This window comes from Syngnathoides biaculeatus, chromosome 12 (genome assembly GCF_019802595.1).
Source record: "Syngnathoides biaculeatus isolate LvHL_M chromosome 12, ASM1980259v1, whole genome shotgun sequence".
Taxonomy (NCBI): domain Eukaryota; kingdom Metazoa; phylum Chordata; class Actinopteri; order Syngnathiformes; family Syngnathidae; genus Syngnathoides; species Syngnathoides biaculeatus.
Genome location: NC_084651.1, coordinates 15,447,621 through 15,463,050, shown reverse-complemented (window position 1 = coordinate 15,463,050; position 15,430 = coordinate 15,447,621). Strand labels below are relative to the sequence as shown.

General features: G+C 40.2%; 1 protein-coding gene across 4 annotated transcripts in view; it reads left to right on the top strand.

Moving 5' to 3' along the window:
- foxn2a (forkhead box N2a) overlaps nucleotides 1–15,430 on the top strand; it is a 40,252-nt gene that overhangs the window by 8,684 nt on the left and 16,138 nt on the right. The window contains exon 1 of one of the 4 annotated variants that reach the window (XM_061838062.1): nucleotides 8,961–9,176. The exons of 2 other annotated variants lie outside the window; for them this stretch is intronic. The gene's annotated coding sequence lies outside the window, so the exon portion shown is untranslated. Of the gene's footprint in view, nucleotides 1–8,960; nucleotides 9,177–9,240; nucleotides 9,569–15,430 lie in introns of those variants that run through there. One more of the 4 variants, XM_061838063.1, reaches the window with a different exon arrangement.

Here is a 15,430-nt window from a genome sequence, read left to right as displayed (position 1 = left end):
CATAAATCATAAACATAAATGAATACAAGACTCAAGATCACACTTACCAAAGTCACCAAACCTGACTGTCCAGAACGAGTTGCACAACACATATACATACTGGGTCAACTAACGGTGGCTCACGTTGTGTTGATGAAGAAAGCAACGAGCTCCCTGAACTAATGGGAATTTTAGAACAAACTGATCAAAAACACTCACTGGCTGCATCTGGGGAAACTCGTTGATTTGCTGGGTTCGGCTTCTGGTAGACAAGCGTGTCTCTACCTAAACCACAGTTGGCTGGCCAGCAGTGGCCCCTCTGGCTTGGTGTAAACATATTTCGAAAGGGAGGAAAAGACATTTCACTTAGTAACGGCAAGGGAATTCTAAAATGACAAGATAAACTATAGTGTGTTATAGTGTATATTGTCAAAAATCACAGAGATCCTGTGCAGTGTGTACTCCATCTCTAATCAAAGTCAACCATATAGGTTAGTATTGAGGTCATATGTAAAAGTTAGGACACACTATTTCTAAGTAATTGCCACGAGCACTTTTAATTTACCGTGATATGCATGAATTCTGACAATGATGCAGGAGCATTAGCAATGCACAACACTGGTAGTGCCATCTTATGCTGCTGCGCATAAGAGTACAATTGTCCAAGACGATACAGTGTGTCAGTGAACGAAGAATGGCGGGCCTGACTGGAAGCTGTTAAAATCTATGCTGTTGTCAAAGAACAAAGCTGTTGTTGTCGTATTGTTGTGACAGCAAAGCTACCAGCCAGATGTCTCGCAGACGTCACGACTTTGGTAGCTGATGGTACATTTTAAACTGAGGGGTCTACGTGAAATGTGGGGTTGTTTCATACTGCTCCTGCTCTACTGTTAATTGACTGCAAGTGTTCATTTGTGTGTAAGGAGCAGTCATTAAGGGCGTATAACCAAATTTGGTTTGGCAATAGACTGTCCAGGGATCAATGGGTTTATTCAATTACCCCTGCATGTGGTGTATTGTTTAACTTGGGTATTCGATAGCCTTTGGAACAAAGACCGTCTGTTTCCGTGTACTTAAAATGCTGCAAGATAGCAGTGGTAAATAAAGAGAAAAGAAACACACAAGGTGATGGAATAAAAAAAGATGACAGTTTCTTCTGGAAATAAAGTGATTGATTCAATAAAGAAGGCAGTCTTTGCTTGTTATAATCAAGTTGTAGAAATCACTGTCTTTGTAAACAGGACAATCACTTACAGTGTATTGATTGCCTGCCTAAGCCTATAATCAGTGGGGTACAGAGGAGGAAAATGTAAACAGAAGAATGTAGTTTCTTTGTGTCAGATGCTACTGTCACTATATTTTTGTCAGTGAAAATATTGGTCAGATTACATGTATTTTAATGTACTCTATGGTTAGTTTAAAAAATGTAGATGAAAAATAGCCTTACAAAATGTGCTAAATGTGAAATAATTTTGTAGCTGGCAGAAAAAAATGGTCTTTTGCTTCTTAGATAAGAATGTTAAATAAGATGTTTATTCATTGATGTATTTTTAAAGCGCTTTCCTCCTAACTGACTATCACTTCAACAGTAGAATTGTTAAAAGGGAGTTATAATCAGCGTTTACACTGTTAAAGGTCATTTAACTGTCAAATTTGTTTTTAATTAAACTAATGTTAAATTTAATTTACTCTCCCTACTTATGCAATGCTTAATTCTCCAAATGAACACAACACTGTTGGGCTTGGTAATACAGCATGTTCCCACTGTAACTTGAATAAATCGAATCAATACAGAATTACGGGATATTTGTTTTACGATTGAAAAGATCATTCCTCTGCCCTCCACATTGAGCACTTTATTGCCTGCGCCTGAAAGGAGGCACTTATCTGCTGACAGATAACAGACAATCAGCAATTGCTGACACAATTCATAAAACTGGGTTAACAGAAATGACTGTCAAACAAAGGCTTCTGTAGGCAAACATCCTCTTCAACTGAGGACGACTGCGCGCAAAAGCTGGAAGAACCTCCAGGGAAACAAACCTGAAGAACAAACCAAGCGTTGCATGTGAAACACGTTGACCACGCCTGGTTTCCTCTCCTAACAGTTAGTGGGTTGGTATAGCAACATTTATGCTGGAGTCACAGCAAAGATCAAATTTTTAAGACAGCAAGCGTGCAAGGAAGCTTTACAGTTCTTGTGGGTAACGTTTTAGCCATAGTTGAATGCAAATATAATTTTTGGACAAATTTTCCATTTAAATCACAATTAATCTTGAACAACATTTTCCGAAATTTACAGTTGACAAACGACCGTTGAAGAGATTAGAGCCACACATGGCATCGCTGGGTTGTTTGTGACGTGATTCAGAGCAGCAATGGTTGTATATTTTCTGTCACTTCCAATTCTAATTCATGAATTCTATCTGCTACAAATGCCCCTTTGTTGTAGCCAACTATATATCTATCTATTTTCACAACTTCTGAAGGTTTGTTCATTCATTTTCCGTTCCGCTTATCCTCACTCTGGCCACAGACGTGCCGGAGCCCATCTCAGCTATCTTCGGGCGAGAGGCGGGGTACAACATGAACTGGTCGCCAAACAATCACAGGGCATTGGTCATCATCATCTCTTTATTTTTTTCTATGCAGTTTTTATTTGCAGCATCGTCAAATTTGCCTTTGAAATTATTGAAATATGGTTAATTGCATTATAATACATTGTCAGTTTCTGAGTTTGGCAAGCTTTCAGATACAAACCTTTTGAAAAAATAATATAAAGATTAAAAAAAACTTGTGGCTATTTCTCTCAACTTTTACCCTCTCCACATTGGATTTGATGGTCACACAGATGCCCTTTTAAAGGGAAATGGGGACACGCTTTATGCAGATTGGAGCGCCTTGAGCACAAGCCTGTCATTTTGAATGCATTATGAGTCATTAACATACGCACAGTGGTGTGAAGAAAATTGTCCGGTACTCATGTGTCATGACTCTAATGGTGATTTTCCATATACTGTATTGTATGTGGCAGCACGGAGGCGCAGCTGTACAGCGTCGGCCTCACAGTTCTGGGGACCGGGTTTCAAAACCCTGTCCCACCTGTATGTCTTTGCATTTTCTCTCTGTGCCTGTGTGGATTTTCTCCAGGCACTCCAGTTTTCTCCCAGATCCTAAAAACATGCATTAATTGGAGACTCTAAATTGCCCTTAGGTGTGATTATGAGTCCGACTGTTGTCTCCATATGGCCTGCAATTGTCTGGCAACCACTTCAGGGTGTACCCTGCCTCCTGCCCAATGACAGCTGGCATAGACTTCAGCACTCCCGTGACCCTCGTGAGGATAAGAACCTCGGACAATGGATGGATGAATGTATTGTATGACCAACTCGGCTTGTGCGCAGAGTAAAAACATTTCTACACATTTATTAGTGACTGAGGCCCAGTGTCATTATGCATGAGTGTTTGTGTACAGTTGTACAGTTGTTTGCCTCTGCATATGTATGAATACGGGTTGTAAAATTATCTTGACCTAGCACAAGGCAAGCACTTTTCAAATTTGAATCCTTTATTTAAATATAATTTTTTGAATACTCATATTTGCCAACTGCAGCGGCCTGGTGACCAACTGGTCAGCACATCTACCTCGCAGTTCTGAGGACCGGGGTTCAAATCCCGGTCAAGGCTGTGTGGAGTTTGCATGCTCTCCCCGTGCCTGGATGCCAATTGTCAACAACTGTATTCCCATTCCAAAGTTTGCTAAAAGGAACGGGAACAGAAAATACAGAGGGTGCAACAAAGGCAAGAGGACAACAGGGAAAACAGTGCAGTATACAAACAAGGTTTGTCACTAGTAGACAGTTTTATGAGCTCCAGACCTACTGAAATTGAGTAGCGGGTGTGTGCAGCACCTCTTATCGCTTCGCTGGCAGTAAGGGAGGGCAAGAGCCTCAACACTTGGAGCTTCGTAAAAATGGTCTGATTCATTTTCCGCCTGAGAGGGTCTCACTGGGGCAGCATCAGAGCAGCCAGCCCACACAGATTTATAGACCATTAAAGCAGCACGGCTCCTGACCACTCTGCCACCATAGGCTGGCTTGCAAAGACACACCGCGCCCTCATTCATGCTCAGTCACTACAGGATGGGATAGATTCCTCATTGTTCATCCCCTCACATTTACTGCCATCCATGAACTCTATTCAAGGTGTGTAATCCTGCACTTCTTCACCTCACTCCTCTTTATCTGAGAGAGCTCTTTACTCTTCTTTGTGTTATTACAACCATAGTGATAGACACACAAAAGTTTAAAATGTTCCACATGACGGTATTTTTTTACCCCAGTTGCACCCTGAACACAGATATACAACTTTGGATATACAGTGAAGAAAATAAGTATTTGAACACCCTGCTATATTGTACATTCTCCCACTTAAAAATCATCGAGGGGTCTGCAATTTTCATCGTAGGTGCATGTCCACTGTGAGAGAGATAATCTTAAAAGAAAAAGCCAGAAATCACAATGTATGATTTTTTTTTTTGAGGTATTTGTGTGATAGAGCTGCAAATACGTATTTGAACACCTGTCTATCAGCTAGATTTCTAACCCTCAAAGACCTGTTAGTTGTCCTTTTAACAGTCCACCACCACTCGATGTACTATCCTGAATCAGATATACCTGTGTGACTTTATCTGCATAAAGACACCTGTGTGACTTTATCTGCATAAAGACACCTGTCCACCCATACAATCAGTAAGACTCAAACTTGTAACATGGCCAAGACCAAAGAGCTGTCCAAAGACACCAAAGACAAAATTGTACAACTCCACATGGTTGAAAAAGGCTATGGAGAAATTGCCAAGCAGCTTGGTGAAAAAAGGTCCACTGTTGGAGTAATCATTAGAAAATGGAAGAAGCTAAATATGACGGTCAATCTCAATTGGAGTGGAACCCCATGCAAGATATCAGCTTGTGGGGTCTAAATGATCCTTAGAAAGATGAGGAATTAGCCCAGGACTACACGACAGGGCTTGGTCAATGACCTGAAAAAAGCTGGGACCACCGTTTCCAAGGTGACTGTTGGTAATACACTAAGACCTCATGGTTTGGAAACACGCATGGCACGGAAGGTTCTCCTGCTTAAACCAGCACATGTCAAGGCCTGTCTTAAGTTTGCCAATGACCATTTGGATGATACAGAGGAATCATGGAAGAAGGTTTTGTGGTGAGATGAGACCAAAATGGAGCTTTTTGGTCATAGTTCCACTAACTGTGTTTGGAGGAAGACGAATGATGATTTCCATCCGAAGAACACCATCCCTACTGTTAAGAATGGGGGTGGTAGCATCATGCTTTGGGGGTATTTTTCTGCACATGGGACAGGACGACTGCACTGTATTAAGGAGAGGATGACCGTGGCCATGTATTGCGAGATTTTGGGGAACTCTTTCCCTCAGTCAGAGCATTGAAGATTGGTCGTGGCTGGGTCTTTCAACATGACAATGACCCAATGCACACAGCCAGGAAAACCAAGGAGTGGCTCTGTAAGAAGCATATCAACGTTCTGGCGTGCCCTAGCCAATCTTCAGGCCTAAACCCAAGAGAAAATCTTGGAGGGAGCCGAAACTCCATGTTTCTCAGCGACAGCCCAGAAACCTGTATGATCTAGAGAAGTTCTGTGTGGAGGAGTGGGCCAAAATCCCTCCTGCAGTGTGTGCAAACCTGGTGAACGACTACAAGAAACGTTTGACCTCTGTAATTGCAAACAAAGGCTATTGAACCAAATATTAACATTCATTTTTCTCAGGTTTCAAATACTTATTTGCAGCTGTATCACACAAATAAATCATTAAAAAAATCATAAATTGTGATTTATTGATTATCTTTTTAGATTATCTCTCTCAATGTGGACATGCACCTGTGATGAAAATTTCAGACCCCTCCATGATTTCTAAGTGGGATAACTTGCAATATAGCAGGGTGTTCAAATACTTATTTTCTTCACTGTATGCGTCAATACCATGCACAACATTTCTGATGGTGGTCAGTAAGCTATGTTGTTTTTGCCAAACTGTTTAGCAATCAGATTAGCCTCATTTTAGGCACATCGGTGAATGGTCTTGTCTTTTTAAGGCATCCTCTCTCCACAGTTTTCCAGGTGATGAATGCTTCTATTCTCTCTCCCTTGCTAGCTTTGCAACTTCATCCCTGAGTGACACCGGGAAGGAAAATGGGACAGTCTACGCAGCCTGCTGTCCCTAAGAATAGCTTTGTTGCGCAAGAAAATGATGTCAGCACAGGCCTTGAAAACATGAATGAATATAACATGACAATAAAAATGCCTGCCTCAACCATGAACGATAGCTTAATTTTTTCCCATTGAGTCTGTGCATTATACACAGTACCTGTATCAAATACAAACCATAAAAATGAATTTAATGACAGGTCTGAAGCCGATGGAAAAGACAAATACTTCAAGTCAAGTATTTGCTGTGGCATACCACAACTGCTGCTAAACCTGTTTGCGAAGTTAAAACAAGGCCAAAGCTAATTTGTGCATTCACTGTAAAACAGACAGCATGTACGCCATGACTGCATGATAGCTATGTGGGTTTATGCACAATAAAGGCACACAGGGAGCCTATTAGATCAGACCACAGAGAGGTACTTATGTACGCTTATGAAATAGGTTGAGCACGATATCACCAGGATGAGAAAGTTGCAGGTTGCTGTGAAGTTGCTTTCAGCCAGTAAAGCTGCACTCTACAGATAGCCAAGTACAGATTAAAAAAAAAAAAAAGATGCTCTCTTCCACTGCACTTTTAGTCTATAAGTTGTGGTATAAATGTCTTTGCATATTTAACTTACAGTGAATCCACAAGGTGTGCAGAATGTAATAATTCATAACCCTAAATATGTCTTAGAGGTGCAACCTGTCAAGATGTTTACATTTGGGGTTCAGTTAACAATAGCACACTCATTTGGCAAAAAATTATCATCTCAAGCCTTTTGGTAGGTGACCTTATGATGGGCTTAAATGAGTAACCTCAAGTTATCCAGAATTAGGTAGAAGGGAAGATATCTTTTAAAATGTGTAACATTGGGGCTTAATAATAGGGCTACAATGGGGCAAATTTTAAGTGTCCAACACTTTTCTGTAGAACAGAGGAAACTGGGTTTGTGTGGGAAATGTCAAGTCAAAGTCAAGTTTAAAGTACATGTCCAACCACTGAAAAAACTAAGCCATGATTTCCAGCTCTCAATGGAGCGATTCGCAGCCGAGTGTGAAATGGCTCGTATGAGAATCAGCACCTCCAAATCCGAGACTATGGTCCTCAGTCGGAAAAGGGTGGCGTGCCCTCTCCAGGGAATGAGATCCTTCCCCAAGTACAGGTGTTCAAGTATCTTGGGGTCTTGTTCACGAGTGAAGGAAGAATGGAGTGGGAGATGGACAGACAGATCAGTGCAGCGTCTACAGCGATGCGGACTTTGTATCAGTCCATTGTGGTAAAGAGGGAGCAAAGTCGAAAGGCGAAGCTCTCAATTTACCAATCTACGTTCCTACCCTCACCTATGGGCATGAGCTGTGGGTCGTGACCAAAAGAACAAGATCCCGGATACAAGTGGCTGAAATGAGTTTCCTCCGCAGGGTGTCCGGGCTCTCCCTTAGAGATAGGGTGAGAAGCTCGGTCATCCGGGAGGGGCTCAGTGTCGAGCCACTACTCCTCCGCATTGAGAGGAGCCAGATGAGGTGGCTGGGGTATCTGATTCGGATGCCTTCTGGACGCCTCCCTGGTGCGGCGTTCCGGGCATGTCCCACCGGAAAGAGACCCCGAGGACAATCAAAGACACGCTTGAGAGACTGTCTCTCGGCTTGCTTGGGAACCCCTCGGAATCCTTCCAGAAGAGCTGGAAGAAGTGGCTGAGGAAAGGGAAGTCTGGGTATCCCAACTGAAGCTACTTCCCCAGCAACCTGACCCGGAAAAGCGGTGGATGGATGGATGGATGGATGGATGAAAAAACTAAGTGCTATAACTAGTATTTATAAAAGTGAAGAAAAATTAAACAACATTACCAAAAATAGGTCCATGACATTAAATATTTAATTTTCACAGGGGAAACCACAAATTGAAAAGGAAACTGAACTGCATGCACAGAATAAAAATATACTATAATTTGTTGAAATGCAATTCATTTCTGTCTAAAAACATATATAATAAAAATAAAGCACATGTCCATCATGGGACAAACATTAAATATCTGTGTACTGGTAATTTTGGACGAGACCCTCTCTTTTAAATTCCAGCCCACCCATCATACAATACAATATCAGTCAATCATTGATTTCAACCCAATTTCATAATTTACACTTAAAATCGCAACTCGCTAAACAACTTAATAAATAACAAATGAACCTTGACAGGAATGTTGCTGAAATGTGTTTGGGCTTGGGTATCACACAGCACGTGATCTGCGTGTGTGTGTGTCTCCACGTGTTTAACTTTTTTTTTTTTTTTAATCTATACCACGTCTTTGTAGTACTAACGGAAAGGGGTGTCCCTCTAATACACCATAATGCAGGTCAGGAGCTGAATGTCCTCATAGTGCATATCGGCAAGTCGGTGTGTGTGTGTGTGTGTGTGTGTGTGTGTGTGTGTTCGCAGGTTTGGTTAGCTTGCGAGTATCACGGTTTACTTTAGGTGGGGCCCTTTTGAGGGTCCACTGTGATGGGTGCGGTGACACAGCCTCTCCCTGCCCCGAGGTGTTTGTGTGTAGTCTAAACAACATTCAGTTTAAACGACCTCGAACAGTCCTTCCCGCGTATACGTCAATGTCAGCAGTGCACGATTAAAACAAATAAATGTTTCAATCTATTTCGCTCTGCGAGAGGGAGATGACAAAAAAAGTGAAAGCCTATTTGGCGATGCAAAATAGGATAGCGTGCGCGCTCGTGGAGCCCCTTGGCTGCGGCAGTTGCCAGGGGAGATAGGAGGGGAGGGGCTGTGATTGGCTGGAGTGGCTGTGTTGCCATGACGACGGCTAGGGGTTTGGTAGCGTTGCCGTGCGCTGTGTGATCCGCGCGCTGCGTGCATGGAGGAAGCAGCTGCTGATCTGATCTCTGACATTGTGCGAGGCAGACAACCGAATAAACTGCGTACTGTTTGTGTCACACCGCGCCGATAAACGTCGTACATGATTGTGAGTATTACAGCCTCCTCTCGCTTTCCCGTTGTTGTTGGAATTCCGTGTGTGATTGGATCGTGTTTGCGAGGCGTGTGTTTCGGAACAAGCTAAAAGTAAACGTGGTCAAGTGACTTTGCTCAGAGCAGCAAGCATGGCACAATAAGCGACAGCATGTGGCGGCTAGCTAACGTTACTTCCTCTCTGCTTCCCAACATATGCATTATTCAAGTACCGGGCCTTTTACTCCTAGCACATACCTCTGTTTATCCTGAGTAATGTCACGTTTGTCGACACATAATCGATAGAGTAGTTAAAGTTTTACAATGCTAACGTTAGCTTTGGATTTCCTCTCACTCACTGACCTACCAACTGGCTGCCAAGGCTGCTTCGCTTCGTGCCTGTACTGGGTGAGCTAACGCGCGAAACGTTTACTGTTAAAGCTCACCAAATGGTTGGTGAGCGGTAATAAGTTACTCGGTAACGAGTCCGGTTTGTCGGGAAGTATTGTGCAATGGTTCACGTCACTCCGTGTAACTTCATATTCCACGTTGCATGTGACTGTGGTGATTCATCCATCCGTTTATTAAGGCACCAACAGTCATTTGTTTTCTTTGATAGCTGTACATTTTAAACTAAGGACAATTCAAGTCGACAGCAGTGATACTTTATTCAAGTAAATATGTTTTTTTTTTGGTATAATCTATTCATGACATAAATATGTCATGGTATATATCTACAGAACCCCAGATTATGAGGTTACATTGGTTGAACACATGATGTAATGGATTATCACAAGACTGTTCCACATCATGAGTGTTCTGTAAACAAAATCAAAATGTTTTTGGATATAAGGAAATGTTACAGTTACAAAATAATCCACTTACCATTACTGCTTCTTTTCTTCATCTTCGATACTAACTGCATTCATCCTTAACTTCCTAACTACTATGTATTTTTTGTATTCAGAAAAAAAAATGTTGTGCTGTGACATTGAGCTTGACTGACTACATGAAGCTTATTTTACCAGTTGTTAAAAACCTTGTGGTAATTGAAATGGAAAACAAAGGGTGATAAAAATAAATGAACAAAATAAAGTCGATGTTATCAATCTGCCATTACTTTATAGCCAGCGTTTCTATGGCCACAACCATCTGTTGTCTTCATTGTTGTTTGTAGTCCTTGCATGTATTACACGTCTGCATGTACAGAGGCCTTTGCAGGGTTAGTACTCTTGCTCCCCAGAATAGCTGAGAGCCTGCTAACTTTACTGACATTCATTACTATAAATAGGCCTCTGCAATGTTGTTGTTGCTGATGTAAAATACTTTTGATTTTGGTGAATCCTTGTAACCTTAACAGCAAAATTTAATTCAGTCTTTCAGTAGATGCCAATGTGAGTAAACATAATTAAATGGAAACAGCTTGTTCTAAAAATTTTGTTTGGGTTATTTGTTGATAGCCCACTGATGTTCTCCAATCATTTGCTCATGATAAACCTCTACAATTAGTAGCTTTGGTTTTGAAAGTAATACGAGAGACACATTGGAAACCTGCTAACGTACGCTCAAAACATGCATATCAAATAATACAGTGCACCCCAGCATAGTCACTGTTGAGCCCTGTGGTTTCACCTATTTGTGGAGTTATTTTTTTCAGAGGTTTTTTTCCTCTTTTAGTTTTTTTATACTTCTTTTAATGTGTTTCTTTCCCCATTTTGTTGTTATTTTTCTGGTTTCGAGTGAGCCAACCCCAAAAATGCTCATTAGCTGTTTATCCCACATATTGAGGGATTTTTAAGGGTTTAAAAAAATATATATATTTACATCCATCCATAATCTGAGCTGCTTATCCTCACAAGGATTGCAGGAGTGCTAGAGTCTATCCCAGCTATCTTCAGGCAGGAGGCTGGTGCAACCTTAACTGTTTTTTAGCCAATCGCAGCAATCCAACTATAACAGGTGCCAATTATCTCCAGATTGTTGCCATGCGTGGTTCACCATTCTCTATCCCCCCACAATTAGTAGGGTCCACTGTAATAATGTCCAGCTGTTAATGTCTCATACTTTATTGATTAAAAACAAACAAACGCACTAATGATTATTTTCTAGGGAGCAGGGAAAAAAACTTGAGCCGTGATAAGTTTTAAATCTTAACAATTGATGTAATCCATTCATTACAAAATACATATTTTTTGTATTATCATGGTAAAAAAATAAATAAAGTAATGCATGTATTCAAATCAATAGAAATAGAGTTTGAGCTCTATCCCAAGGACGTGCGGCTTTTGGCTTGTTCGAGGTGATGAGTAACATGACGGTTGTTTTCGTTTGAATTTGTTGTTTTATTGTTTTTGGGCCTTTTACAACCAGGGATATTTGTAGCAGTTTTGAAAAATGCCCATGTAATGTTCACTATTTTCATATAAATTGGTGTGATTGATATGAGAGCAAGCTGCTGGTGTAACCAAAGCTTTTGAATGACTGACTGACTGATTGTGTGTCATGATTATCGAAGGCTATTGTTTCGGGAGGGAGTTTATATGCAGTTTGTAAATGTCACGATGGAAAATGTCATTGCTTTCTTGGTAGATGTTAAAAAAAGTCGTGAAATTATTTTTTTATTTCATTCACCAGTGCCCATTAACAAAACACTACCAGTATTTTTATGGTTGGCTGTGTAAATGTTAGATGCGCTGAGTTATCCAATTCATTGAGCAATCCTATGTCTGTTGAATGTTTTAGTCTGTTTTGATATAATGACAATGTTGTTAGTAATGTTATTAAGTATCAGAGAAATCTAATGACACGGTCTTAAAAAGTCAAACTGGTTACCATGATGTCATGGCCAGATATTTAAGCAAGACGTTGATATATTAACCTTAACAAAAATGGAGGACCCAACAGGGCCATTTTGCTCGTGTGGCTTCATGGCCTAAAATGGGATATGGGCCCAGTTGTTGAACACAGATCATTAGATTAGGGGAAAATCCAGACTGCGCTGATTTTGAGTTGAACTGGAACGGATTATGGACAGTCACGTTTTGTATTGGGGTTTTTGTATTTGTGTTTGGACTCGACTGTCACAGAGCAGCCATTGTTGGGGATATTTTACTGTAGCAGAACACTGTATTCAATTCAGTAGTTACAAACATAGCTCCTCTGGAATCCACACTTCATTTTTACAACTTCAAACACTTATTGCTTTCATTGGTCCAACCAGTTGCTCCTTTTCACTTTATTAGTGATGCAGATGCCCCTCAGGGTGAAAGTGCTAACAGTGAAGAAATGTGACCAACAAGGCTCCATTTTCATAATGTACTGTACATACTGCCATACAGAATGAAAAGAGCTCACTGTCTCCACAATCATCCCACTATGATCACTGTATGTAATGTTGCAATTGAGGAAACAACAAGCATAAACTCTGAAAGCTGTGTTGTCCAATTGAGGCTAAAGTAGCACTGCAACTGCAGTTCCATATGGTGGTGTGGTCATGTAATCAGTCTTATCACAATATTGTGTACTTTGACCCAAAGTAAATGGAAGGTTGTGTCCTCGAAAATCCAACAAGTCCTCTGTAGGCGTGACTGTCTACGGTTTAGATTTGTTGTAAAAGCAGATACTTCTCATTCTGATAGCTTAACCCAGTCTATAGTGCACGACCTTCTTATGACTTGCCTCAAAATACAAATTCTAAATAAATTTATAACTACAAATCCTGTTTCGGTTTGGTTGTTTTTCTGAATACACCATAAATTGGCACAAGAATTTGATGTCTTGATATTGAAGAAACTTGAAGAAACCATTCTGGTTTTGAAAAACTGTAAGTGGGGAAAATAAGTAACATTGTAGACACTTAAAGCTCTGCTCTTGTGTCCCTATCATTTACATGTTTTAATCACAAATGTTTCAGCAAGGCATCCTGACCTCGTCTGTTAGACAGTCCCCTCCAAATGTACTGGAATGGCAAGTTAACGTCCTTTATTTTTGTTGTTTACTGAAGACATATGGGTTTCAGATTAAAAGATGAATTTAAGGCAAAAGGTCAGAATTCCAGCTTTATGTTTTCATGGAATTTACATCAACATGTGTTAAACAACCGCAGAGGACCTTTTGTCGAAACCTACCCACTTTTCAAGTGAACTAAAGTGTTGGAACATGTGACTCATGGGTATTTCTAATTCTTCAGATGTTGCATTTTAGATTGATTGCTTAAACATTAGACAGTGCTTGTTTTTGGCTTTGGGTTTTATCTATGAAAACTGCATTTGGTTTTAAGCAAACATGAAGACCTAACTGCGGTATGTTGGAGAAAAGCAAACTATTTTGAAGCTGAGAGAAGAGGGAAAATTGATCAGTGCTTATTCATCTGGCATGTGAATCCTCCTTGTGCTTTTGTCATCACTTTAGACATGAGTGTCCTATTGTTTTTGTCTTGAAATAAACTGTGGTTAACTTATTGGTAACATGTATCCTTATTTAAAGTGTTCACTAGGTGTTTATAACTTTTTCAATTTTTATTGCTTCAGACAAAAAGCAGCATCTCAGACTAAGTTGTTTGAGATTCTATTTAATGTGAATAGATCATCAAAGAGATCAACTTTAAAGATTTTATTATTCAGGAGTGCTGTAATTTTAAATTAACCATCCATCCGTTTTTAACCCCGCTTATACTGGTTAGGCCACGTGGCACTGGAATCTATCCAAGCTGACTTTGGCAAAAGGTGGACTACACCCTCAACTGGTTGCCAGTCAGTCACTGGGCACATAGAAACACGGACAACCATTTGCACTCACATTCATGCCCTCGCTGAGTGGGAACTGAACCCACACTGCTTGAACCAAAATCAGGCAAGTGTACTATAAATTAACCAGTCAGGTCTTTCTTAGGTCACTTGACAATATTGTCTTTGTAAAACACTTAGCGTGGTGTTTGTTGTTAGACATAGTGCACAACTGAGAAAACTGTATTGCCAAATCTGTACAATCTATAGTTTAACTGACTGCTTACAAAAGGAAATGTACATCTCAATTGATTGTAACATCTCCTCCTCCAGTCTTCCATTTCTGACTGGTGGACAGAGGACACTGGAGATTAGGACACGCCTCACTAACAGTACTGATGTGAACGTTTCCTTGATTGAGTACTTTAGCAGGGAAGAGGTGAAGCACAATGGGTCTTTGTCTCATCATCCCTGGCATAATTAACAGGATTCATTTAATAGACGGCACAACGACTATACTCAGGCAGGATTTGGGAGCTCTTGTGAAAGGAGTGTGATGCTTGTAGCACTTCTTGGGATAAATTAGGTATGATGATCTATGGTAAAAGAACATCTGTTTACATATATATTATTATTTATACATTGTTATTTTTGTCTTTGGAAAATTTCTGTGCGCATGGTCAATAAAGTTGACAATGATTTACATTAATTAACATTGAGTTTGTTCCTTAAACTAAAAAACCCAAACATGTTGAAAACAGACAGTACTGTGAAAAGATATTGGCGCCCTTCTCAAATTCTGATATTTTTAGTTTCCACACTTTAATGTTTAACATCATCAAACAAATGTAAATATCAGACAAAACCTGCATTACCCAAATGAACGTTTTTGAGTGGTGACTTCATTTATTAAGAAAAAAATTATTACCTGCCCCTATATGGGAAAAAAAAAAGATTTCTGGATTGAACAGGTCAGTATGCAATCAGGCTTGGTTGTGATCAGTAAAAATCAACAAAAAATGTGATTAGCCACAACTAATTTATCATTTAACAAGGGCGATAGTTACTTTTTTCACACAGAGTTTCAGGTAACTAGTTGTTTTGTTCATAAATGAAATCATTTAAAAAAAACATTTTAGGTTCACTTGGGTTACCTAACCTACCATTATATTTGTGTAATATTTACATTTATTTGATTATGTTAAAGTGAGGCCTCGTAGCTCAGTGATTAGAGCACTGGTTTGGTAAACCAGGGGCTGTGGGTTCGTATCCCACTGGGGCCTCCACTCCCTGAGAAGGGTTGCGTCAGGAAGGACATCCGGTGTAAAAACTGTGCCAAACATATATATGCGTTCATCTGAGATGATACGCTGTGGCGACCCCGAAAGGGACAAGCCGAAAGAAACACACATTTGATTATGTTAAAGTGGGGAAATTTTGCACAAATATAAGAATTTGAGAAGAGAGAAGAATACTTTTCACAGCACCATCGACAGCAAATTTGTGTTAAAACCTTATATTTTTAGAAGGATATGTACCTTAACTG